Source organism: Odocoileus virginianus, chromosome 6 (genome assembly GCF_023699985.2).
Source record: "Odocoileus virginianus isolate 20LAN1187 ecotype Illinois chromosome 6, Ovbor_1.2, whole genome shotgun sequence".
NCBI lineage: Eukaryota > Metazoa > Chordata > Mammalia > Artiodactyla > Cervidae > Odocoileus > Odocoileus virginianus.
The window spans coordinates 64,910,642-64,934,801 of NC_069679.1; the positions used below are offsets into that span (position 1 = coordinate 64,910,642).

Below are 24,160 nucleotides of genomic sequence, written 5' to 3' on the forward strand. Positions count from 1 at the left end.
ATGTTTGAAAAACTGTCATAGCCAGGAGAAACCTAAAGAGATATGATAACTAAATATAATTTGGTATATTAACTGGGATCCTGGAAAAGAAATAGAGGTTTAGGTAATCTGCATAAGCTATGGGCTTTAGTTAATAATAATACATCAGCATTTGTTTATTAATTTTATCAAATGTACTATACGGGGCTTCCCTTGTGGCTCAGCTGGTAAAAGAATCCGCCTGCAGTGTGGGAGACCTGGGTTCGATCCCTGGGTTGGGAGGGTCCCCTGGAGAAGGGAAAGGCTACCCACTCCAGTATTCTGGCCTGGAGAATTCCATGGACTGTATAGTCCATGGGGTTGCAAAGAGTTAGACACAACTGAGTGACTTTGACAGACAGACAGACGTACTAATATAAGATATTACTATTAGGGGAAATTGAATGGGAGGGCAGTATATGGGAACTCTGTTATCTTCTGAATTTTTCTTTAAATTTAAAACTATTCTAAAAGAGAAAGACTATTTAAAAAATGAGAAAGTTAATTTTTTTAAAATTATGAATAATATTAACTGCTTGAGAACAGGGTTATTTCATATTAATATTTGCATGCATAAGAATAAGCACTCAATAAATGTTGTGTGACACTGTTACACTTAGGTTATTTTGTGGAAGGATTTTTGGGAAGATGAGAAGCAGAAAATTGATAAAGAAGCTATTTAATTTTCTTAATTTTTATTAAAAAGTTGCCAAAAATTTGAGTTGACTTTATTTGAATACATTTTATACTGAATGAATTAAAAATGTCTACATAAGTTTTCTATTTTTTCTTGAGGCCAGTTTGAAATTTTCAGTATTGTAAATGATTCTGCATCAAGCTTAGTTTAGTTTATAAAACTGTTTCATTCCATTACCAGGCTGAGTGCTAAACATTAAAAATAGTCCTTTAATAAGACAAGTTAAATATAATATTTAAAAAAAAACCCTGAGTATTTCAACATTATTAGCCATTAGGGAAATGCAACATAAAACCAGAAAGAAATACTGCTATGTACCTTTTAGAATGGCAAAACAAAACAAAGACACAAAACTTTGACAATACCAAGCTGGCAGGGATGTGAAGCAGCTGGAACTCTTGTACGTTGCTGATGGGAATGCAAAATTGTACAGCCACTTTGGATCATAGCTTGGCAGTTTCTTATATAAAATTAAACATACACTTAACATGTGGCCCAGAAATCTCACCAGTAGGTATTTGCCCAAGAGGAATGAATTTATGTTCCCTCAAATTATATACATGTCTGCTTTATAAGGCATGTGGTCTAAGTACTGGCTAAATAAACTTATGTTAAGTATCATTTGACATTTTCTTTATTAGATTTTTTCACTTTCAAGGATTTTACAAGAAGTGACTGATAATAAGGAAAATTTTTATATCAAAAGAGTTAGTACTATAATCATTCTGTGCAAAGAATTTGACCTAGCAGTACAGTGCCACATTTTTGAATAGGTAGTAATTATTTACTGAAATCATAACACTGTCCAGTGAGCACTTTGTGAAACATTTTTAACTATATGTTTTGCTCAGTATTATGGTTATTATTTTCTCTGTTTCACTCATGAGGAAACTGAAGCATAGAGTTATTAAATGACTTGCCTAGGATCATACAACAGGAATGTGATAGAGTTGGAATTTCAACTGTGTCAAACTCAAAATTCCTTTCTTCTTCTTTTTTTTTTTTTTACAATTTATTATACAACAAAATGTACAGATTATTATGATTGTAAAAATAAAGTACAAATTCAAAGAAAAGACCACACAGAACAAGTCTATTTAATGTCTTATAAACGAACACAATTATAGCCACCACCCTGGAAGCTTGTAACTGTTTCCCTCTCAATAGTAACAATTATTTTGATTTTTGTGATATATAGTTTTATCACCCGTGTGTGTGTGTGTGTGTGTGTGTGTGTGTGTGTGTGAGTGTGTGTGTGTGTGTTTCTGGATAGTACACTTTAATCTTAACCTATTTCAGTTTTGAATTTGGTATGTCTTTTGAACCTTTTAATCTGTAGGTTCCCCTCTCATTTCTTTCTTTTCTGCACAGTTTAGTTGCTGAACCTTGGCTGACTTGTAGAGTTTCCCACAGTTTGGTTCTGCTGATTGCATACTAATGGTTAATTCAGCATGCCTTTGTCTTTTTTGTCTTTTTTATGTGTCCTGTAGGTTTTCTGTGGGATTTAGAGTCTTGATCAGAATCAGGTATGCCATGATCTTCATTTTTTGAATGTTGAGTTTTAAGCCAACTTTTTCACTCTCTTTCACTTTCATCTAGAAGCTTTTTAATTCTTCATTTTCTGCCATAAGGGTGGTATCATCTGCGTATCTGAGGTTATTGATATTTGTCCTGGCAATCTTGATTCCAGCTTGTTCTTCATCCAGCCTGGCATTTCACATGATGTACTCTGCATAGAAGTTAAATAAGCAGGGTGACAATATACAGCCTTGACATACTCCTTTCCCAATTTGGAACCAGTCCGTTATTCCATGTCTGGTTCTAACTTGCTTCTTGACCTGCATACAGATTTTTCAGGAGGCAGGTAAGGTGGTATGGTACTCCCATCTCTTTAAGAGCTTTCCACATTTTGGGGTGATCCACACAGTCAAAGGCTTTGGCGTAGTCAATAAAGCAGAAGTAGATGTTTTTCTGGAACTCTCTTGCTTTTTTCTATCATCCGGTGGATGTTGGCAATTTGATCTCTGGTTCCTCTGCCTTTTCTAAATCCAGCTTGAACATCTGGAAGTTCTCATTTCACGTACTGTTGAAACCTGACTTTTAGAATTTTGAGTGTTACTCTACTAGCATGTGGGATGAGTGCAGTTGTGCAGTAGTTTGAACATTCTTTGTCATTGCCTTTCTTTGGGATTGGAATGAAAACTTGGAATCAAACCTTGTGTGCACCAGGACCCAGGAGAAGGGAACAGTGACCACAAAGGAGACTGACCCCGATTTGTCTATGAATGTCCTCGAGTCTCTGGCAGAGGCGTGCGTAGGTGATGGCATGCTGCAAGGTCAGGGGCACTGAGTGTGGCAGTGCATGCATGGAGCCTTTTGAAGGAGGTTGCTATTTACAAGGAAAGGCAGGATAAATGCCTAATTCTTTATTTTTAATTATCCATTTTCAAGATAGTGAATATGTGCTGTAATAACTTCTGAAAGTGTTTTAGTTATTTAAGGATCATTATGAACTCATGGATTTACACATATTTAGATTTTAATACTTTGCAGTTAATATGGTTAATGAAGCTCTAAATGTCCCATCTTTGACCAGTGGGAACCTAGTTAGGAGTGTTCTGAATCTTTTTATATGTCCCTAAAGTGAAGTCACTCAGTCGTGTCCAACTCTTTGCGACCCCATGGACTGTAGCCCACCAGGCTCCTCCATCCATGGAATTTTCCAGGCAAGAGTATTGGAGTGGGTTGCCATTTCCTTCTTCAGTTATATGTCCCTAATTGTCTTTAATTACTTTCTTGCTCTTGATATCATAGTTGTTCCAGGCTTATTTTGTAATTTTCTATTGATTCTGTGGAATCACTCGTTTCTCCATAATTCCCTGGTGATGGAGATGACTATATAATAGAGTTAATACTAGTTGAGGAGAGCCTCAACTGAGAGCCACCAGTAAAAACAACAGGGCCTGGAACATAATAGGAACTCACGAAATATTTGTTGAATGGATATTAGGTTGTGAATATCTTTACCTCTGTGATTTTGTACCTCTTCTTTTTCCCTCACAATGGCTGGACTCAGAGGTACTCAGTAAATGTAGTGAAGTGAATAATGAATAAGATCATGGCCTTTGATAGCATATTAAAAAGCAGAGACATTACTTTGTCAACAAAGGTCCTTCTAGTCAAAGCTATGGTTTTTCCAGTAGTCATGTATGGATGTGAGAATTGGACTATAAAGAAAGCTGAGCACTGAAGAATTGATGCTTTTGAACTGTGGTGTTGGAGAAGACTCTTGAGAGTCCCTGGGACTGCAAGGAGATCCAACTAGTCCATCCTAAAGGAGATCAGTCCTGGGTGTTCATTGGAAGGACTGATGTTGAAGCTGAAACTCCAATACTTTGGCCACCTGATGTGAAGAGCTGACTCATTTGAAAAGACCCTGATGCTGGGACAGATTGAGGGCAGGAGGAGAAGGGGATGACAGAGGATGAGATGGTTGGATGGCATCACTGACTTGATGGACATGGGTTTGGGTGGACTCCGGGAGTTGGTGATAGACAGGGAGGCCTGGCATGCTGCGGTTCATGGGGTCACAAAGAGTCAGACACAACTGAGTGACTGAACTGAACTGAACTTTGATAGCAGACCTCATTCCACCAAATATTAATGGTACGATCTTGAAGAGTGAAGTAAATTGACCAAATTTCTATTTCTCTGTCTGTTAAATGGGTTAATAACTAGCATTGTTGTTATGAAGTTTAATTGAAATAATTTAATGCTGGCCAATAATTTTAATAGTCAACATAATGGCTATTACACGGTAGATGCTTAGTAGAACTTAGCTCTCATTAGTGACTGTTATTGGATTTATATATTTTCTTCAACTATCTCGTTATATTTTATTTACTGTCAAAATAAAATACCAAATACATGGAATATATATATACTAATGGTGGGTGAAAGCAACCCAACAGCAATATGGGTAACAAAAATTAACTTGTTAGTATAGATTTCCTTTCACAAATGAATGTAGTTATAATGGTTGATGTATTAATAATTTAAGCTATAATGTTTGCCAAATTGGCTATTAAGAATTGTGTTTATAGTCCTACGCTCTTCAAGTAGAAGTAGATTAAAAAGGAGCGTAAAGATGTGTTTTCTGCAGTACACCAAATTAACTTGTAACATGGTTGGTTTTTGACCTACACATATACTCTAGATTTAAGTGTTCTATAGAATAGAGATTGCCTGAAGAAGTGAGTGATCTCTGTGTAGAGGAGTACTATCTCTTATGGGATTGTTTAGGTTTTCCAGCAGAGACTATTAATTAATCTTCTCTGACCCTAGGCTCTGCTGCAGAATCTCTGCCTCTCTGCAAGGCTACCATGCTGCCTTGGGTGTCAGGGACGTCTCTGCTCTCACTTATAAACAGGGAGACGAATTCTTGAGATCACAACTTGTAACTCCAAATATTAATACACCCACACTGCCCACCCTACCCCAATATGCATATTTCCCTATATTTATAAATCATGGCTAAGTATAGTTTATAAATTACCATTTAAATATGGGTTGGCTTGGGACTAGAGTTATCATTTAGCATGTTTCTGTATAAAAGGAAACTGCATTCTAAGTTCTGAATAGGTTTTGAAATAGCTTGTTCATAGTGGACTGTATATATATGAGGACCTCTTTGCTTGTCAGGGGCCAAGCATGAAATGTTTGGTACATTTACTAATTTGTAATCATTAGGGATTATATATCTGAGTTTGGGGTTAAGCCATGTACTGCAGATGATTTACATTTTTGTGTAATTGAGACTAAATGATACTGTTGCTGATATTTAGTTAAATGAATGATTGAAAGCTGTCATTTTTAATCTGTGTAACTTGGTAGAATGGAAAAAACTGTGGTTTAGCATCAGATCTGAGTTCAAATTTTAGCCCGACTAGTTACTAACTGAATTTGTTTCCTCAGCTGTAAAATGGAGACGATAATGGTTATGAGATTTCAAGTGATTTAGCAGTAGCCCATGTAAAATGCTTAGTTAAAGCACTTGATACACATTAAACACTCAATAGCATACCATTAGATCCTTAATTCCTCACATTAAGTTTTTTCACATAAAGACTTGTGTAAAAGCGAACATTTTTCTGAGCTACAGCATGAAATTATGTTTAAAAGGCATAATAGTAAATAGGTGTGATAGTATATGTTGATATTTCTTTGGCTATGTTGAATAAAAGATGGCTTTTTAATTTTTCACAGTTTTATAACGCTCACAAACACCACTTATGAAGTACTTATTGTAAAGGAAAGCTCAAGTAGCAAGTAAAAACAGTGAATAAAGTAGTGTGCTGTTTTTTGTTCAGAATATTATTTTATATAGTAATGTTTGCTTTGCCAGAAAGTCTTATTTTATAGGGACATTGGCTAAACTTTTATTTCCTGTTTTGAAATAGTCAACTTTTGAATTGTATATATGCTTCTGAAATGCAAATCAGTTTATTAGTAGCCAGAACTGCTGTCCAGTGTAGATGGATATAGCATCACGAACTCAGTGGACCTGAACTTGGGCAAACTCTGGGAGACAGTGAAGGACAGGGAAGCTTGGTGTGCTGCAGTCCATCGGGTTGCAAAGAGTTGGACAGGACTTAGTGACTGAACAACAACAAGCCAGAACTGACCTGTAAAGCTATTTCAGTGAAAGTAGCAGGGAAACCTTAAAATGTAAATGAACTTGATCATTGTTTTTACATGAACCTGATGATAAAAATATGCAAGTTTAGTTAGTATAATAATGTTTACAGTTCAGTTTCAGGTTAATAAACTGAGCATAATTTAACAAAAAAGAATAGTGTTTTTGGCCTTGGACATTGAATATGGTTTGTGAGAAAGTTTTTCTTAGATAACAAGTGCTTCATTTAAGCCGTGCTCTTTGGGTAGGCCATAGTAAGTATGAGATACCTAGAGAAAATTTGTTTATGGGTATCATAAACTTAAAATGTCCAGCCAGCTTTGTGGAAGGTAGAATTAGCCTGCATTCATGCTTCCCCTCTCCTTCTGTTTCCCCCTCTCCTCACTCCTTTTCCTTGCCCTCTTCTCCTCATCCTTCCTCTTTTGTTTTCCCTTCTCTTCCTCCTTTTTTCTCCCTTATTCTTTCCCCATTTCCCTTTACTCCTATAGTCTTTGCTGAGATTTTTTAACCTGTGGAACATTTCAGACATATTAAAAGGTATAGTATATCAGATAGCAGACATTATCCACCACTGAAATTAATGTATTCCATTCCATCCAAAACGATTGACTATTTTTCAACATTAATGATATAGTAGGAATAGAGAAATTTGGAATGAGAAAATATGTAGGGGTTCTAAAATTTTCTTCTTTTATATTGGAAAAAGTTAAGTGAGGGAAAATGTTTGAAGATGAATAGCAGTGTTGTATTTGAGGAACATTTGTTTTACTTGTACTGAATTGATTGGAGCTCTTCCCAAGTGGTTCAGTGGTAAAGAATTTGTCTGCCAATGCAGGAGCCGCATGGGACACGGGTTCTATCCCTGACTTGGGAAGATCCCCTGGGGAAGAAATGGCAACCCACTCTAGCATTTGGGATTTCTTGCTGGCTCAGATGGTAAAGAGTCTGCCTGCAGTGCTGGAGACCTGAGTTTGATCCCTGGGTTGGGAAGATCCCCTGGAGAAGGAAATGGCAACCTACTCCAGTATTCTTGCCTGGAAAAGCCCATGGATGGAGGAGCCTGGTGGGCTACAGTCCATGGGGTCGCAGAGAATCGGACACGACTGAAGCTACTTCACCTTATGCTGATAATAGGGCTTCCCAGGTGGCACTGTGGTAAAGAAGCCCCTGCCAGTGCAGGAGACATTAGAGACACCAGTTCGATCCCAAGGTTGGGAAGATCCCCTGGAGGAGGGGATGGCAACCCACTCCAGTATTCTTGCCTGGAGAATCCCATGGACAGAGGAGCCTGGTGAGCTAAAGTTCATAGGGTCTCTGAGAGTCGGACATGGCTGAGGTAACATACAGGCATGTGCTGATAATAATCACAGTTTTTTTCTTATTTCTAATTCTGTAGAGATTAGAGGAAGTTTTCTGACAAATCAGTTTGCTGCTTAATAGTAGTAGTTCTCAAACTTATTCTTAAGACCCATTTTACGTTATTAAAAATTATTGAGGGAGACTGCAAGAAATTTTTTGGTGATTATATTGATATTTGCCACATTAGAGTAAAGCAAATTTAATGTCACTATTCATTAAAAATATCAATAATAAGCTCATTACATGTTTATGTAAATAACATTTAATTAAAAATAATTTCCAAAACAGCAAAAAAAAAATTAGATTGTCTTTGTTTTACATTTTTGCAGAACTCTTTAGTTTTGCAAACTCTGTGGAAGATGTCTGGATTTTTATATTTGCTTCTGCATTTATTATAATATATTGTTTTGGCTGAAGTATATGAATAAAATATGGCTATTTTATGGAAACAGTGACAGACTTTATTTTCTTGGGCTCCAAAATCACTACAGATGGTGACTGCAGCCATGAAATTAAAAGATGCTTGCTCCTTGGAAAAAAGTTATGACAAACCTAGACAACATATTAAAAATCAGAGACATTACTTTGCCAACAAAAGTCTGTATAGTCAAAGCTGTGGTTTTTCCTATAGTCATGTATGTATGTGAGTTGGACCATAAAGAAGGTTGAGTGCTAAAGAATTGATGCTGTTGAACTGCGGTGCTGAATACTCTTGAGAGTCCCTTGGGCTGCAAGGAGATCCAACCAGTCCATCCTAAAGGAAATCAGTCCTGAATATTCATTGAAAGGACTGATGCTGAAGCTCCAGTACTTTGGTTACTTGATGTGAAGAGCTGACACATTAGAAAAGACCCTGATGCTGGGAAAGATTGAAGGCAGGAGGAGAAGGGGACGACGGAGGATGAGATGGTTGGATGGCATCACTGACTCAATGGACATGAGTTTGAGCAAACTCCAGGAGATGGTGAAGGACAGGGAAGCCTGGCATGCTGTAGTCCATAGGATTTCAAAGATTCGGACACAACTGAGCTGAATTGATAGTTTCTTTTCAGTACACAGACTATTAAAAAGATGTGAATGTTTGAGATTTTAGAAAATAAAAATCATTTTAACTCTTTATTAAGGATATTCTTCAGTAATACTCACTACCTTCTGCCTTCCCCCCAACTCCTTGCCAGTTTTTTGTCAGTAAAACATACACTGACTACTAATACAGTTTAATACCAGGGTCTTTGTTCATTCTAAGACACCATCAGTTTTATCCAACTTTGTTTTTGCACTGTGCATGCAAATGCTAATTTTATGATAAAGACAGTTACCATCTCAGTGTTACCATGAAGATAGTTTTGGCCTTGTGAATCCTTGAAAGGATTTGTGGGATACCAGTTGATTCGTTAATCATACTTTGTATGCAGTAAGCCAGTTTTTGGATATATCAATTACTAGAGGATAGTTAATTACTGATTTTTGTTACCTGAATTTTCCAGTTCAACTTTTAAGTTAAATTTAAAATTAATATTCAAAGTTTTAAATTAATTTCATAGCTTTAAACAACTGTCCACTTTTAAGGAATCCAGATGTAGAAGGTTCTTGAGGAGAACCAGGTTCAAATATTGATTATTTAACAGTTCCAAAGACTTTAGAACAGTGAGAGGAAATAATTTGGCCTTGGTTTTGAATGGTTCTTTAGGTTAAGGTTTAGAGAGGAAGAGTTTTTTTAAATCAATAGAGAGTGGTGCAATAACTTCAAAATTAAGCCTGTCCTTTCATCTTTACATTCTCAGAGCTCTGTAATCTTGAGAATTGGTGTTGGGTTTTGGTGTTGTAAAAATAGAAGTTAAGGGTTTCCAAACCTTCATTAGATTTACACCAAAACTAGAGTCACTGCACTTTAATTTTTTTTTTTTTCCTGTGTTGAGGTTCTGTTTCTGATTTTAGTAGGAAAATCTATTCTGTGGCTAAAATATGTTTAGAAACTTCATGTTTATCTTTAGGACTTATTTCTGAATAGCTTGATTCATTTTCTTATGCAGATTATTATTGCTGGTTGTTATTTACATATGGGTTCATATCCATTTAATATATTTATTAGAGTATACATGATGTGGCAGTCACTGGTTGAATATAGGAATGAGGTAAGACAGAAGGCAGATACTGACAGACATGGTTCTATTTCCAATCATGTATATATATACTGTACAGTTTTGGACCTTACACTCTAGCAGAATCTTCTCCATCTTTCAGCTGGTCCTGGGTCAGGTTCCCTATATCTGTTTTCCAATTTTGAAATTATTACCCCAGTCAGTGACCTTTAAAGTTTTGTATTTTTAAAATAATTTCAGACTCACAAAAATGAATGGTGCAAGAAGAGTATAAACAATTCTTCTGGGGCTTCCCTGGTGGCTGGTAAAGAATCCTTTTGCCAGTGCAGGAGACATGGTTTCGATCCCTGATCCAGAGGATCCTACATGCCATGGAGCAGGTAGGCCTGTGAGACACAACTGCTGAAGCCTGTGCCCTAGACCCTGCGAGTCACAGCTACTAAAGCCCCCGTGCCCTAGAGCTGGTGCTCTGAGACAAAAGAAGCCACCACACTGAGATGCCCACACCCTGCAACTAGAGAGTAGCCCCACTCACTGTAACTAGGGAAAGCCCGTGCAAAGAATAAGACCCAGTGCAGCTACAAACAAGCAACTAAAATTACATGTAAAAAATTCTTCTGTACCTTTTGTCTAGTTTCCCAGATTTAATATTTTACATTTTCTTTATAATTTTCTTTTTATTCTATTTCTGTCATTCTTTTTTCTGAACTATTTGAAAGGCACAAATATGATTCTCTGAAACTCAGTGTTTATTTTATGAAATGTAAGACAATCTCCTGAAGTAACCAAAGGACGTCAATCTGTCCGTAAATGAATAATAAGGAATAATAATTGAATAATGAATAATAATTATTCATTTAATATATCTGTATTTGTTAAGTCTTATTTACTTTGTCTATGAATTTAAATTTTACCAACTGACAGCACAAGAAAAAATATGTTTCTCTAGTCCAAGATCAAATTCAGAATCATGAGTTACTTTCGTTTTCTTTAATTTGGAAAAGTTTCTTTTATGACACTGACTTTTAAAAAATATAGTCCATTTATTTTGTGGAGTATTGGTTTGGGTTTGTCTAATGTTTCATCTTAGAATCTGATTATACATTTTTTCAGGGCTATGGTTGTGTCCTTCTCAGGTGGTTTTATCTGGAGACATGTGATGTTGATTTGTCCTATTATTGGTGATCCCAGTTTTGATCACCTGCCAGTTTTATTTTTTATTCCCCACTCTAGAAGTGCTATGTTTTTCTTTTGTAATTAATAAGGATGTTATGAGGAAATAGTTGAGACTATGTGAATATTCTGTTTCTCATCAGACTTTTATTAACTACTTTTGCATTCCTTTGAGGAAGTTTGTGTGCTGTGTCTGCTGAGTTGCTCAGTTGGGTCCAACACTTTGCAAACCCCTTGACTATAGCCCACTAGGCTCCTTTGTCCATGGGATTTTCCAGGCAAAAATACTGGAGTGAATTGCCATTTCCTTCTCAAGGAGGAGGTTTGATTGAATCAATATTAATATGTGCTCGGTCACTTCAGTCGTGTCCGACTCTTTGTGACCCTGTGGACTGTAGGCTCCTCTGTCCATGGGATTCTCCAGGCAAAAATACTGGAGTGGGTTGCAGTGCCCTTCCCCAAGTTCTTCTCCTGCATTGCAGGTGGATTCTTTACCAGCTGAGCTACAGGGAAGCCCAATAATACTGGAGTGGGTAGCCTCTCCCTCTCCAGTGGATCTTCCCTACCCAGGGATCGAACTGGCGTCTCCTGCATTGCAGGTGGATTCTCTACCAGCTGAGCTACAGGGAAGCCCCAAAATTAAAACCGGAGTGGGCTGCCATGCCCTCCTCCAGGGGATCTTCTTAACCCAGGGATCGAACCCAGGTCTCCCGCATTGCAGGTGGACTATCTGAGCCAGCAGGGAAGCCCAAGAATACTGTAGCGGGTTGCCATGCCCTCCTCCAGGGGATCTTCCTGACCCAGGGATTGAACTCAGGTCTCCTGTATTGCAGGTGGATTCTTTACTGTCTTGAGCCACTGGGGAAGCCCATTATTAATATGGTGGTTGCCAATTGGTGAATTTCTTCTTTAATTAGCTGACATTCTAGCATGTACATACACATGGATTCTTATTTTACTTCATACTGTCAGATTGATACCATTTACCTTGATTCTCGGGTTGTCCCAGATTTGGTCCCTTTAGACTGACTCCTGTATCCTTAAAGCATATTTCCATCTTTCTTTGAACATTTCCTTAGTTTCTGGCATAAGATGCTCTTGGTCTGTCTTGTCCTGTTCCAGCCGTTGAAATGGAATGAGCTGTTTTCCCTAGAAGTCTCAGTTCATATTGGGAAAGAATAGGATTTAGATAAAAGGTCTGGGTGCTAGTTGTCCTCTTCATTGTTAACGGGGTGTCATTGCTTCCAAGTTCCCTCAGTTGATAGAGTTAGGAGATACACACACTCGCATGTTCTTCTCTATTTATATGTATGTATATTTACATATATAGTTCAAGTTGATACCTTCAGTTTCAGTCCAGCACCATAAGATTCATAACTTTTTCAGCATTTCTAATTCCCTTTGCTAACAGTGATAGACCTGACTTTTATTATTTACAATACATTCACTTCAGTATGCTTGAAAGATAGTCTCAAAGCTGATCAGTCACACTAGTGGTAAAAAATTAACTAGTGGTCTTTTTGTTTTCAGCTTGACAGTATATAGGCAAAATAACATGTTCCAAAGTTACTTCAGTTAGTTCTTCCCAGTGGCTCTACCCATCTTTCAATGTGGATATATTCAGTATAACTATTTGAAATACTTTTAGGTCTAGTTCTTTCTGTCTATATAGTACCTTAGGGGTTATTCTTCCTGTATCCTTATTGATTTTCTTTATTTCATTTTTCACTTACTCCTAATAGGCTGAAAGGTGGTCCCATGGATGACAGTCAAGTGCTAATCTCTGAAATCTGTTAATTTGAAAAAAGCATTTTTGCAGATTTGATAAGACTCTTGAGAGATTATTCTGGGTGGGCCCCAAATACAGTCATGGATATTCTTCTTAAGAGGGAAGCAGACGAGATTTGACATAGGAAAGGGGAAGGCAATGTGATCATAAAGGCAGAAGCTGGGTTGGAGCCACAAGTCAGGGTGTTAACAACTACCAGATGTTGTAAGAGACAAGGAACAGAGTCCTTCCTAGAGCCTCCAAAGGGAGTGAGGCCTTATTTACACCTTAATTTTAGTTCAGTGAAACTGACTTCAGACTTCAGACCTTCAGAATGGTGAGAGAATAAATATCTGTAGTTGTAAGCCACCAGGTTGGTGGTGATTTGTTACAGCAGCCACAGTAAACCACTGCACACCCCTTGTTGGTAACCAGTCTTCTTATTTTCTTGGTTAAATATTTTATTCTGATTCATGGGTATTTTTTATTTCATACTCACAAGTTGTATACAGTAAATACTCTACCCTTAATTTTGTTTTCTTTCATTATATCTTGGAAGATCTTTCTCATCTTTCTAGAATAATGTATTACTTAATTGTGTTGTAATAATTTAGCCAACCACACTCCAATGTAAAATTTTTTGCATTTAGGGTTTTTCCATTAATTTGCCATTGAAAGCAATGATATGGGGAATAACCTTGTCCATATATGTTTGTATACTACTAGTTTTTTTTTCATGGTAAGTTTCTAAAGTGAAATTGCTAAGTCAAAAGGTGAATGTATTTATAAGTTTTGTTCTATAAATTTTGGTTGTTGTTGTTCAGTTGCTAAGTTGTATACGACTCTGTGACCTCATGGACTGTGGCACACCAGACTCGTCTGTCCTCCGCTATCTCTTAGAGTTTTCTCAGATTTTTGTCCATTGAGTTAGTGATGCTATTGAACCATCTTATTCTCAGCTACCCCCTTCTCCTTTAGCCTTCAGTCTTTTCCAGCTTCAGAGTTTTTTGCAATGCGTTGACTTTTTGCATCAGTTGGCCAAAGTATTGGAACTTTAGCTTTGGCATCAGTCCTTCCAATGAATATTCAGGGTTGACTTCCTTTAGGATTGACTAGTTTGATCTCCTTGCAGTCCAAGGGACTCTCAAAAGTCTTTAGCACTGCAGTTCGAAAGCATCAATTCTTTGGCACTCAACCTTCTTTATGTCCAGCTCTCATAGCTGTACATGACTACTGGAAAAACCTATAGAGACCTTTGTCAGCAAAGTGATGTTTCTGCTTTTTAATATGCTGTCTAGATTTGTCATAGTTTTCTTTCCAAGGAGCAAGTGTCTTTTAATTTCATGGTTGCAGTCACCATCCACAGTGATTTTGGAGCCCAAGAAAATAAAATGTCACTGTTTTCCCATCTACTTGCCATGAAGTGATAGGACTGGATGCCATGATCTTTGTTTTTTGAATGTTGAGTTTCAAGCCAGCTTTTTCACCCTCATCATGAGGCTCTTTAGTTCCTCTTCACTTTTTGCCACTAGAGTGGTATTATCTGCATATCTGAGGTTGTTGATATTTCTCCTGGCAGTCTTGATTCCAGCTTGTGATTCATCCACCTGGCATTTCACATGATGTACTCTGAATATAAGTTAAATTATCAGGGTGACAATATATAATCTTGCTGTACCCTTTCCCACTTTTGAACCAGTTTGTTGTTCCATGTCTGATTCTAGCTGTTGTTTCTTGACCCACATACAGGTTTCTCAGGAGTCAGGTAAGGTGGTCTGATACTCTCATCTCTTTAAGAGTTTTCCACAGTTTTTGTGATCCACACAGTCAAAGGCTTTAGCATAGTCAATGAAGCAGAGGTTGATGTTTTTCTGGAATTCCCCTTGCTTTCACTATGATCCAGTGGATGTTGGCGATTTGATCTCTGTTTCCTCTGCCTTTTCTAAACCCAACTTGAACATGTGGAAGATCTTGATTCACATAATGCTGAAGCCTGGCTTGAAGGATTTTGAGTATAACTTTACTCGCATGAGAAAGGAGTGCAGTTGTCTGGTAGCTTGAACATTCTTTAGTACTGCCCTTCTTGGGAATTGTGATGAAAACTGACCTTTTCCAGTCTTGTGGTCACTGCTGGGTTTTCCAAGTTTGCTGACATACTGAGTACAGCATTTAATAGCATCATCTTTTTGGATTTTAAATAGCTTTGCTGGAATTCCATCACCTCTACTATCTTTATTGGCAGCAGTGCTTCCTAAGGCCCTCTTAACTTTACACTCCAGAATGTTTGGCTCTGAGTGAATGACCTCACCTTCGTGGTTATCCGGGTCATTAAGATCTTTTTTTGTAGCGTTCTATTCCTGCCATCTCTTCTTGATCTCTTCTGCTTCTGTTAGGTCTGTTAAGGCATTTAACTTAAGGCACATTGAAAAAGAGAAAGTCAAGTTATTTGACATGGGAATTTAAAAGGAATGACAGTGTTAAAACCAATGGAAATTTCAGTACTTTGTCTTCTGATTTCAGACTAGCTGAAAGGGTGTTAACTAAAAGGCTATTGACTATAATAGATAAAGATATAATTCTTATTTCTAGTTTCTCAGAAATATTATTTTTATTTTTTGTGATTCTACAAAGCTTATCTGAACAAAATTATGAATTAAAGATGACAGAAGTCACTTAAATTTCTGTTCCAGTACTTTTTGGCATATAGGGCTGGCTGGAGGAAGAGGAAGAAAAAAATGGGAATTGACATTATACTGTCAACTGGAACTTACAAATTTACCTAGACCAAAACATGAATAAAAGTTTAAGTGGGCCCTGTTAACTGGTAAGAAAATAGATAAAATTAAAGTTGACGGATTATTTAGCTTATGTTGTCAATGTAGACAACTTTAGAATAGGAGAGGAAGTAGTGAGGACTTCTCCTTGTTACTAACTTGGTTTTTTATTTTGCTTCCAAGGAATGTTACATTTCAAGATCATTATAGGAAATATTGCTTACCAATAATTATGAGTTTAACAGTCTTAGAATAGTGAATTCATTTTTGTTGAAACAGTGGACAGAACAGGCTTTTCAGTGTTTTTATTTTTCAAATTCATACTGGTTATCAGTTCAAAATATTTTCTTTTTTGTTCTCTTTTCCTTTTTATTCTCAGAATGATTGTTAATGAGAAAAAACATGAAGCAGTAAACGATGCCACTTGAATCTTTTGATTTCTCTTTCCCTCAAGTACTGAAATATGACATTCCATTCGTGATATTCTTTCTGGCCATCATGTTCTCTCTTTTCTTTTTGGCGTTAGAGTCCTTTCCAAAAGGAAATATGCTGCCTGGCATTCTGTTTTACTCCTGATTTCCAGATGAAACAATCAACTAGATGTTCAGTTCAGTCACTCAGTTGTGTCTGACTCTTTGCAACCCCATGAACTGCAGCACACCAGGCCTCCCTGTCCATCACCAACTCCCTGAGTCCACCCAAACCCATGTCCATTGAGTCGGTAGTGCCATCCAACCATCTCATCCTCTGTCGTCCCCTTCTCCTCTTGCCCTCAGTCTTTCCCAGCATCAGGGTCTTTTCCAATGAGTAAGCTCTTTGCATCAGCTGGCCAAAGTATTGGAGTTTCAGCTTCAACATCAGTCCTTCCAATGAACACCCAGGACTGATCTCCTTCAGGATGGACTGGTTGGATCTCCTTGCAGTCCCAGGGACTCTCAAGAGTCTTCTCCAACACCACAGTTCAAAAGCATCAATTCTTTGGTGCTCAGCTTTCTTCACAGTCCAACTCTCACATCCGTGCATGACTACTGGAAAAACCATAGCCTTGACTGGATGAACCTTTGTTGGCAAAGTAATGTCTCTGCTTTTTAATATGCTGTCTAAGTTGGTCATAACTTTCCTTCCAGGGAGTAAGCGTCTTTTAACTTCATGGCAGCAATCACCATCTGCAGTGATTTTGGAGCCCAGAAAAATAAAGTCAGCCCCTGTTCCCACTGTTTCCCCATCTATTTTCCATGAAATCATGGGACTGGATGCCATGATCTTAGTTTTCTGAATGTTGAGCTTTAAGCTAACTTTTTCACTCTCCTCTTTCACTTTCATCAAGATGAGGTGACATCTAAAAACAATGGAATTATATTTCTACAAACAAGACAGTAATTCAGATCCTCTTGCTTTAATTCTTCTCTGTTTTACCACAATGATATATTTATCAAAGTCCAAGAGATTACTGATATGCAGTAGTGACCAGTGACTTCATATTAATAGAGCTATTCATAATAAACTCATCAGTGAAGTAACTGGAAAAAATTTTAACTGATTTTTCACTGTTCAGTTCATATAGTATTGAAACAACCATAGCATTCAAACACCCAGAAAGTACAAAACAGTAATATTAAATGAAGATTGATAGCTTTGAAATACTGCAGCATCTTAAAGTATCTTGTGAATGACCAAAAACAGATAAAATTTTGGTTTAACTTGAGTTTTTTCCCACAGAACCATATATTAAAAATGCTGGTAATCCGTGTAAGATATATACAAAATCCTGAACTGACTAGATGGTTCAGTGAATAAATAATACTCCACACTGCTTTGTTGTTACAGACAAATGAGCTCTATTATTCAGTGAAACCCTTTTAAGAAGTTCTAGTCTGTAGAATGACGTCTTCAAATTATTTGGTCCTATTAGTTTTATTAACAAAAACTTTCCATTCCTTCTTGGTGGTGGTGGTGGTTTAGTCACTAAATATGTCCAACTCTTGTGATCCCATGGACTGTAGCCCGGCAGTCTCCTCTCTGCCCATGGGATTTCTCTGGCAAGAATACTAGAGTGGGTTGCCATTTCCTTCTCCAGGGGATCTTCCTGACCCAGGAATTGAACTTGGGTCTCTTGCATTGCAGACAGATTGTTTCCTGACTGAGCTATGATGTTTAATTCCTCTGAATATCATCTCTAAAAGGCCTGACTTGATAGTTGTCAGTATAAACCATAGGTCAAATGCAACCCTCCCGTATTTAGTCTGTGGGCTCTTCATGAATTTCTGTTCCATGTCCAACACAGTGACTTGCCCATGAGTTTTCTATTGGAGATTTCATGGTCCTTACTTCAACACTTTCCACAAAGTATCCCTCCCTTCTCTAGACGTTGGGTAGAATGTCAGATTATAATGGCATGTGGTGTTCCTTAGCATACCTGCAAAATGTGATAATTTCCTTGGAAGAAAAGTCATGGGCTTCAGTCACGCATCTGAGTTGATAGACATCCAAGTGATTGCTATATAAAAAGAAAAGATTGGTGTTTTCTGGAATGTGAGTGTCCACTTTTAATAAATTCAAACAGATCCGAACATAAATATCTTCAGACTTGATGGATTTTATGTGCCTTGTCATTTTACAAATTTTATCTGCACCAGATCTCTGAACATTATATAATCCAATCCACTGCATTTGGGGGGAAACACCTTGAAGGTACGTATACATGCTAAGTCACTTCAATCATGTCTGACTCTTTGCAACCCTATAGACTGTAACCCACCAGGCTCCTCTGTCCATGGGGGTTCTCCAGGCAAGATTACTGGAGTGGGTTGCCATGTCCTCCTCCACGGGATCTTTCTGACCCAGGGATCTTATGTCTCTTATATCTCCTGCATTGGCAGGTGGATTCTTTACCACTGAAGGTATACTCCGAGTATGAAATGTGGGCTTTTTGGTAAAATCTTCTATAGGGATAAATATCAGTTAGAGGATAATCTGTGAAAAACTTCTCTGAGTGGCTTAAATTGAAAAGATAATTCACTAACTTGCCAGTATTGATGAAAACATCAGTGTCTGTCTTCATGATGTACCTAACATTGGGGCAAAACTCAGTTATCCGCCTAAATGCCATAATCATCTTCAAGATCAGGTTATTGTTGTTGTTGTTTAGTTGCTAAATTGTGTCTGACTCTGCCACCTCATGAACTGTAGCCTGCCTTTTCCTTCTCCAGGGGATCTTCCTGACCCAGGGATTGAACCCACATCTCCTGCTTGGCAGGTAGATTCTTTACCACTGAGCCACATGGAAAGCCCCAGGTGGTTATTGTATGTGACTATAAAAACTCTTGTATTATATTGCCATAATGGAGGTGTTTATCCTTTAAAGATAATGCTAACACTTTGTCTTCACTTTCAGCCTGTTGGCCCCATAAGAAAAATGTAAGAACCTCATATCTCTACCAAGACTTCTTTGCACCCCAAGTGACTCTAATGGCCTGTCTGACCTTCTCATCCGAGGGGTGCAAAATCACTAGGATGACAAGAAATGGGTTTTGATGAGAGTATTTTGAATGCTCTTGAAGTGTGAAGTGGAATCTTGTCTGTAAATGGACTCATAGAAGTACATCCAATTCACACATTGTCACATGGTGGGGAGGCAGACTGAGGTGCCACATCACCAGGAAACGGAAGAGCAACAGCAGCAGGAGGCTCCATTGGAGGCCTCTCAGTGACATCCTACCTGGAAGGGTGGAGCACTGGGCCCTTTAGAGCCACTCAGCAGCCCATGAGCCTCAGGTTCTGGCTGCTAGACACCGCACAACCCTAGCGGCTCCGTTTAATCTCAGCAGTCTATGATCTTCTTGATTTATTCCTTCTGAGCGAAAGACCTTCCGTTTCACCCACAGAACATTCATTAGTAAGAAGCAGTCAAAAACGACACTTGGAATTTGTACTGAAAAACAGAGACTCTCAGATTGGCTTAAAATTGTGCCATATACTGCTTATAAGTCACATACCTGTAGAATTTCTGATGAAACCAAAGCAGTAGCTGAAGTTTTTTGTTTTCCGTACTCCATGCTATCATCAAAAGATTTGCCGTGAACTACTCTCAGCCGCCTGGGGAAAGGCAAAACTCTTCCCATTTGAAGCCTGCAAACCCCGTATCTTCCTTATCTCTGGTGGGGTAGCTGATTGTCGCGGAGACCTGAGCCTCTGGGTGCATATTATTACTTACTTACTGATGTCTGTTTGCCAGTATGATATGTATGCTGGACGCAGCATCTTCCCTTGCTATACCAGATTCATTGATGTATGTATTAATGCTACAGGGAAAGAGAGACAACACAGTATGTTCTGCTCCTTTGGGGCTTGCTTTCCACCTCTTTGTGTATTCTCTCTTAATATTGCATGTGTGCTAATTGCCTATTTAACTTTCATGGTTACTGTTCTGAAATTCAACCACACAGTCTGCATTTATTACATGGTTAAGGATAACTTATTAACATGGTGAGTGGTGTTAACTGAATACATCTAATTTTTGGAAAATTTCAGCTTTCAGTGCAATCACAAAGTTAGATTAACTCATAGTCTTCCTTTAAAATAATTAAAATAGTTCTTCCAGCCGAGTTGGAGTGACAGGGATTGGTATCCTTTTACTTGAAATAACTAGCCAAAAAACATGAAACAGCAATTTTTGAGGCATTTGCATCAGGCAACCCAAGACATTGATCCCTGAGAGACAGGAAACAGCTGAGACCTATGCTTGGTCTAGCCTGGAGAGTGTTTTTAGGCATGGAATAGTAGAGCAGTAGAACCTCAGAGAAGGCTAGAGACCTGCCTGAATTGAGGAGATGGTGCTGGGAGCCTGAGAAGCCAAGGCAGCTAGAGCTCATAGGGCAGAGTACCAGAGAGGAGAGAGCTGCAAGAGAATTTTACGGATCTGTGGAATTCCCTTCCAGGAATTCAGTTGAGTACTGATCAGTACATGCCTGTGAGGAAACTTATGTGCAATCAAAGGAAATCACCCAAAAGGAATACAGTTCTGAGAGCTTACACAACGTTAAGAATAGAGCCTAATTCACTGAATGTCAGGTAGAGCATCTCTAACATTCTAGCTTTCATTTTTAGATGTTCGATTTGGGTCTTTTTTCTATGTTTTTTACTTAAATTGCACTCAGTCTTTTCTCTAGCTTCAGAGCATATTACATTTACAATAACTTTTAATCCTTGTTTCCTAGTTTTATAAAAACTGTCCTTTCTGGGTTGGTTTTGGTTGATACTTCTCATTTCTCTCTTATTTTCTTGTCTTTTTTTCTTGAAACCTGCTTGGCGAATTAGTTAATGCTTGTTAGGTATGTAACAGAAGACATTGTAAATTATGCTTTGTTGGGTGCTGGATATTTTTGTATTCCTCTAAATGTTCTTGAAGCTTTTCCTGGAATGTATTTAAGTTACTTGGGAAATATTTAATCCTTTAAGGTATTCCTTATTAGGACCATTTAACATGATTCTGCGGTATTCCTGAGGCAGAACCTTTTTGAGTACTTCACCTGATGCCCTGTGAGTTATGAGGTTTTCCATTTAGCTCACCATCTGTTTACAGATGTTAAATTGAAGATCAGGTTGTTCCTTCAGGGTTTGTTCTTAAGCTCTGCTGGCATCATCATCGATTAATCTTTATTCTGGGACTAATTCAGCCCCACTGAGGCCTCTACTTATTGTCCAGAGTATGCAAGGTTTCTCTCCTCTGGTTAGGTGCCACTCACATGTCCCTAGCTCTGAATGAATTGGTCATTTTTCTTAGTTCCCCAGCAGATTCCCCCCGCCCACCCCCCCACCTTTGCCTTATGGAGTTTTACCCCGTGTGCATGCGTGCTAAGTTGCTTCAGTGGTGTTTGACTTTGCAACCCTATAGATTGTAGCCCACCGGGAGTTTTATCCTAAGTATGTGCAAATTAGCATGAAGCCAAAGACTCAAGAGAAGATGTCTGAAGCTTTTTTCTTCATTACTCTCACCTCTCTGGTACAGTATTCCAGTAATAATTGCCATATATCCCTTCTGAACTCTGATGTTTGTCTTTTCATGTTGGTGACCCTGCTGTGCTCTCCTTTGAATCTCGCTGCCTGCAGTAGTTTCTGTAACATGTCTCTTAGCAGAAAGTCAAGGTGTATATAGGCTTATCTAGCTTGTTTTCTTCTCTCAGAGAATGCAGATCTGCACTAATTGTTGTCCAGTGTCTGGAAACTGTCCTGTCATCTGTTTTGCCTAGTTTTGCAGTTGTTTACTGACTAAAGAGAAATCTGGTACCAGTTACTTCATGTTGAAGTATAATACCATAATATTGAATTATTGTGGGAGGTTGGTGAAGTTTTGTGAAGGAATCACAATAAGCCTTGACTGATTTTGTAGTTAATGGCCATTTAAGAATTGTCAGATTATGGGCCCTGGGAGTAGTTGACTTGGGAGTGGTTTGTCCTTTTCAATGAGAATTTTCAGAAGAGATAATGCAAATTGTAAAGTGTCAGTCGCTCAGTTGTATCTGAGTCTTTGGACTCCATGGAATGTACCCTGCCAGGCTCATCTGTCCATAGGATTTCCCAGGCAAGAATACTGGAGTGGGTTGCCATTTTCTTCTCCAGGGCATATTCCTGACCCAGGGATTGAACCCGGGTTTCCTGAATTGCTGACAGATTCTTTACTGTAAGAATATGCAAATGTGCTTGCTTTTGGTTTAGAATTTTTTAATGTTTTTATAGGCTCTTCTGTCTCAGAATAAATTTTTGACCCTTGGGATTTAGAATGAACATAGTTGGATTATTTTTGGGGAGATGGAACTGGTAATGATACTTCTGTATTATTTCTAATCATCAGAAATTGGTTTCAATAGGCTTTGCTGTCATTGGAGAAAGACTACGTCTGACAATTTGAGAATAATCTCATGTTGTAACAACAGTAAATTAACTGGCAGAAAGACATGTTTCCATAGAGTGTTTTGTGTCTTTATGTTATTATCGGGTTTTTCTACTCAGTGAGCTGCACATACGTACACAGGGAACATATGATGTGTGAATCTTCATTAAGACCATTTCGCTTGTTGGTCAATCATAGTGATTACTTTCTGTGTGTCAAACATGTTACTAGATGATGGAGAAGAGGTGACAAAAGAAGGAGGTAGTGTTGCTAACCAGAAGACTATATGAGATGACACATATATCAGAGGAAACAGAATATTCTTGCAGAGATTAATGGAGTACAGAATGATTTTATCAGCTCTCAGGCAGGAATGAGGAGCTGTGTTTTGAGAAAGTTGATGAACATGCATTGATTAACAAAGGATAGGGAGGAAAAATCCTTTTAAAAAGAAGGAATGGTGTGTTGCATGGTGACAGCTGAGAATGACAGAATTGTTCTGTGGAAAGCAAGCAAATTAAATTGACTTGAATGAAAATTTATGTAGAATATAGTCAGAAATTAGACTGTAGAGCTAATTGAGGTATAGGGATATAGATGATTTCAAGCTTTGGTCTGGAAAGAGATGTTTCTGATTGACCTTATATTAAGATGTAGATAAAATTAAGAATTTTGTGTTCACAAAGCAGTTTTATAGGTGCAGATTTATTTTAAGATGAACTATGAAGCAAATTAAGACACTGAGTGTTACTGTGTTTGAATGTAATTTGCAAAATGAAAGGCTGTTTCTTAGTGGGATTTGAAAGGCATTGCTATTGTTCAGTCGCTCAGTCATGTCCGACTCTGCGACCCCATGGACTGCAGCACAGTAGGTTTCCCTGTCCTTCACCTTCTCCTGGAGTTTGCTCAGACTCGTGTCCATTGAGGGGGTGATGCCATCCAAACCATTTCTTGCTCTGTTGTCCCTTTCTCCTCCTGCCTTCAGTCTTTGCCAGCATGAGGGTCTTTTCCAGTGAGTTGGCTCTTTGCATCAGGTGGCCAGGGTATTGGAGCTTCAGTTTCAGCACCAGTCCTTCCAGTGAATACTCAGGGTCGATTTCCTTTAGGATGGACTGGTTGGATCTCCTTGCAGTTCAAGGGATTCTCAAGAGTCTTTTCCAACACCACAGTTCAAAAGCATCAATTCTTTGGTGCTCAGCCTTTTTTATGGTCCAGCTCTCACACCCATATGTGACTACTGGAAAAACCATAGCTTTGACTGTATGGAATTTTGTTGGGAAAGCAGTCACTCTACTCTGCTTTTTAATACGCTGTCTAGGTTTGTCATACCTTTTTTTCCAAGGAGCAAGCATCTTTTAATTTCATGGCTGCAGTCACCGTCTGCAGTGATTTTGGAGGCCAAGAAAATAAAATCTGTCTTTACTTCCATTGTTTCCCCATTTATTTGCCATGAACTGATGGGACCAGATGCCCTGATCTTAGTTTTTTGAATGTTGAGTTTTAAGCCTTTAAATTTTCACTCTTCTCTTTCACCTTCATCAAGAGGCTCTTTAGTTTCTTTTCACTTTCTGCCATAGGGTGGTATCATCTGCATATCTGAGGCATATTGAAAGGTGTAGCTTGCAGAATAAGTGAAGTGAATATGCAAAATTTTTACACCTTATGAGTGGCTACATAAGGGAAAA

General features: G+C 38.2%; 1 protein-coding gene and 1 pseudogene across 7 annotated transcripts in view; one reads left to right on the top strand and one right to left on the bottom strand.

Annotated features, from left to right (window-relative positions):
• The window catches only part of FUT8 (fucosyltransferase 8), a 306,683-nt gene that overhangs the window by 22,618 nt on the left and 259,905 nt on the right, over window positions 1-24,160 (top strand). The window lies entirely within an intron of this gene.
• Window positions 17,911-19,641, bottom strand: LOC110124383 (UDP-GalNAc:beta-1,3-N-acetylgalactosaminyltransferase 1-like; annotated as a pseudogene).